This window comes from Eriocheir sinensis, chromosome 15 (assembly GCF_024679095.1).
Source record: "Eriocheir sinensis breed Jianghai 21 chromosome 15, ASM2467909v1, whole genome shotgun sequence".
Taxonomy (NCBI): Eukaryota; Metazoa; Arthropoda; class Malacostraca; order Decapoda; family Varunidae; genus Eriocheir; species Eriocheir sinensis.
In genome coordinates, this window is record NC_066523.1 from 3,939,237 (window position 1) to 3,943,847 (window position 4,611).

The window sequence follows — 4,611 nt, forward strand, 5'->3', positions numbered from 1 at the left end:
CCAATAAATCAAAATTCAACTCATTATCTATAGTCTCCATTTTTTCTAAATTATCATGATGAACAAGGCAATTACTGAGATACACCCTTGATTTTTTTAAATAATTATGCATGCATTAAGTAATGTGGTGATTGTATATATTTACTTTGATCATCATCCCCAGGATTCTAACATTTCAAGATTTTACATACACATTTACATATCTGCACACTGATTTCTCATCAGACAGAATAAATTACACAAAGGATTTGCCATCTAGAAGAAAATTCCATCCATTTAGTTGATACTGGAGGATACGGTCTTTATTTCAATTTGCATACAAATAATACTGGTGAATCCCAGTTTACTTATAAGACTGATATTTTTCTCCTATTTTGGCATAACTGATGATCTTAATAACTGAGATGATGAAAATCCAAAGATGTGATGTGTTATATACCACCATAAAAAGTAAAAACTAATGTTTTCCATTCTCCAGGAGCTTAATCCAAATTTGAAACAGATCAGTACTGATTTCCCCATAAATTTGCAACTACACCTCGATATAACTAAGAAAAGGAGCCTATTAGAATGCAATTTATGGATTGCATTTAGCCCAGCATCACCCATTTAAAAGTGTAGCATCTTATGCAATTGGGATCTCATCCCATCATGAATTAATGCTTGTGACTGACCCTGTAATGTAGATATTAAATATTTTCACAGAAGAATGCTGCATATTTCAGTCATTCACATCACTAATGTCTTCCTCTAACTGCTATTATTAAAAGGTTGAGATACTACATTGAGTACACATTTAAATTAAACCCAAACAATCTTTTCTTAGCATTTTTGGCTATTTAGGCACTTGGAGCTCTTAATCATCACCCACCACTGGTATTCAAAGAAGTAAGTATAGGCAGTATATGTGTCTGCATCTATGCTTCCTTATTTCGTGCCCAGCCTCTCCTGTACTACCAATATATATGCATAAATATGCTGAATTCCTTGTTTTCTTAGCTTTTTTTGTATTGTTATGCCCTGAAAAATATTGTTCCTGCTTCATCCAAAACAGGTTTCAATGTCTAAAGGTCATGAAGATAGTCACAAAACAAATACAGTACTGTCTCCAGGATTGCGAGTTTCAAGTTTGGCATTCACTGAGTTTGTGATAGGGACCGAAAAAATTCAATTTTTATTGAAAACTGAAATTACGATGTGACCTGAAAGGAAAAGATAAAGGCTACTAAAACTGGGTTTTTTCACCTTGTTGTGGTCCTTGATTGCCATTCCCACTCTTACCCACCCCCTGGGCCTTTCCATTAGCCATGGGAAGCATGGCGAATGGGATCCGGGCAGCCAGGTGCATATGTACGAGCAGCCCTGACCGCGCGCCGGGCCCGAGCAGCTGACGGGTGGCTGATGATGGTGATGGTGATGATAAGCATTAGCGGCGCGGCCCCTACATTGGCGCCACCCAAACAGCACCTTCAACGGTGCCCATTGTGGGCCCAGGCTCCTCAATCTGCCAATTCCCACCTTCCACATGTTGTGTGGGACCTCTTTCTTTTCTTCCATCTCGTCCTTTTCAAAAAGAAGAGATGGAAGAAAAGAAAGGGGTCCTGCGCAACATGTGGAAAACAAGAACTGGCAAATTGAGAAGCCCAAACCCACAACAAACACAGCCACATACACACGGGCCCCGACAAAAACACCGTTCAGTCGGCGCCGATGCAAAGGCCACGCCACTGACACTCATCATCACCATCACCATCATCAGCCACCCGCCAGCTGCTTGGGCCCAGCACGTGGCCAGGGCCGTGTGCACACATGCACTTGGCCACCCAGATGGGTAGCCAAGCGCAAGATGTCGACGTTTTCAATTTTCCCCATAAGAGTAATGGTTCAAAGATTTCAATGCTTGCACTCCACAACGCCGACCTGTTTTATCATATTTCAACTTGAGACAGTACTGAACTATCATACTGAACTATCATGTTAGTAAAATCATGTACTGGTCAGCTTGCAAAACTTTGTTTCAATGTCTTAATTAAAAACACACTTTTTTACCTGCTTTCAATGAGAAAATTTCCTTATCTTATGAATGAATGAATGAATTTAAGCTAATGGAAGTTATCAAAGTCCATTCAAATTCAAAGTAAGCTCTAATATTTTTTTTTTAAATTGAATAATTTTAATATGAAGTGGAATAATAATTTCATGAAACCATAACCATGATGCTCAATATTATATTCAATTCCTAAAACAAATATTCAAAATTAACAGAACACAGCATGACAAGTTTATCTAACCATGTTAAGCAGTTCTTCACATATTTTTTTTCCATCAAAAGAGGTGTTATGGAATGTAAAATTATCCTGAAGCAATAACAAATTGGGTTTGCTTTCATGAATGTGGATAAGCACATGAGTGACAAGATTTTTTCTTCTTTGATTTGTAGGCATGACTGAACTGTCACCCAACTGAGCCCAAACTACTTAGATAAAAACAGATGTCAAACATATGTAGCTATAGAAAAAATATGATAAATACATGCTTCTGGTTCATATTTCCATGTTTAAACAAACATGAACTTGCACAGCAAATTTTGCTACAAACCAGGCAGCATTTTCACATTTTCACAAACTTAGCAGTTCAGTCTCAATGGCATTAGATTAAATTGCTGCAAAATGTAACCTGAACTTACCCAGAGGAAGAACTGACTCGTTAGATCAACTGGAGAAACTGTGCCAATATGGGTGGTTTGGTGAAGCTAAAGAAAACCACACATATAAGGACTAGTCATTTTATAGAGGTAAAGATTTGTGAGAATTTAACAGTTCATAAAGTTGAAAAGTCATAAAAAGATTCAACGTAGTGACTGTACTATAGTGACTAGGTCATTTCCATATCAGTATCAGTAAATTACCTAGGAAATTGAGTGATGCACATTATTCACTTTTGAGGGGACAGACTGTACCATGGAGTCTAACTGCAACAACTTATGAGTGCTTGCTGCATTTTTTTTTAGTATAATAATGAACTTAAAAGTATTCCTGTATTACCTCAAATGTAATTTTGCAAAATATCAATTTTCCCAGTAAATCTGCCTCCCTCCCCCTCAACCCAGTATTTAAATTATCTATACAAAACTGGAAAAAAGCATAATATCCACTATGCAAAGAATGCAATTAAGTTATTTGGTCTGTAATTGTCAATAAAATATTTCCTTTACTTCGGGAATCTGTGATAAAGTCAGTACTGTCTGAAGCTGGTACATATGATGACACTCAGGCATGGCTTTGTTGTGACCTGGTATGATATGATGATGGAAGATAAAGTAGATGACAAGCCTCCTACATTGAGTGATGCAAAGAAACCAATGGGAGCATGCTTGAACTGTTTCACCAAACTATGCTTCATCTTAGGTTTCATTCAGACATTGCCAACGCTGGTTTTATTCTAGAAGATATTTAAGTCATTGGAGAACATCCTGCCTTGACAGGGTTAAATCACAATACTATACACAATGGAATTTTTTTTGGCCAGGGGAGAACTCTCCTTTCATGAACTGGATTTTTTAACAATGTGATACAGCCTCAGGAAAATGTGGTGTGACTGCTTTACCATTTCTATATTTCTGCAAAACCTAAAATATGTACATGCATATTGAACTATAAAAATGGCTATGGTATGGTTATGAATGACTTGATTTTCCTCTAAGAGACAAATTTCCTACACAAGCTGTAATAGGTTCATGACAACAGAAAGAAGGATTAAGGATTTTGTACTTGTATCGTCTAGAAGTTGCAAAATAAATAGCTTAAAACAAGGCACAGTTAAGTTAATTGATGTGGTTTCTCCTCTTTATAAAAATTGTCATATAAGTTATATCGGAGTAAACAGCAAAACTTGCATATGTCTGCAAATGTTCAAACAATTGATAAGCAATGCTGTGGCAAACTGTCAAACAATAAAGCATATTCATGATGATTTTCTACAGCATCTTGCCCCAGCCAGCCCATGTCTGCCTCTGACCTCTTGTCTCTCTCGCTCTCTCTCTCACTCTCACTCTCTCTCTCTCTCTCTCTCTCTCTCTCTCTATATATATATATATATATATATATATATATATATATATATATAAATATATATATATATATATATATAAATAGATATATAAATATATATATATATATATATATATATATATATATATATATATATATATATATATATATATATATATATATATATATATATATATATATATATATATATATATATATATATATATATATATATATATATATATATATATATATATATATATATATATATATATATATATATATATATATATATGTAAAAATGTTTCAGATAACTAGGTGCAAAACTTGCATTTTTATATTCAACTTCAGAATCCAAACGAAGTTTCATTCAATTGACGTTTTGTTTCAATATCATCATGGCTCTAACTTACACTGCCAATAAAATGTAGAGATAAGATTTCTTGTTTGCAGTAAAGATCACACTGTTTCTTTAGTAATTTTCACCAAGAATATTGCACAATAGTAAAATTGAGCCCCTTTTCAACCATGTAATAGATTACTGAATTATTCAAACACCAAC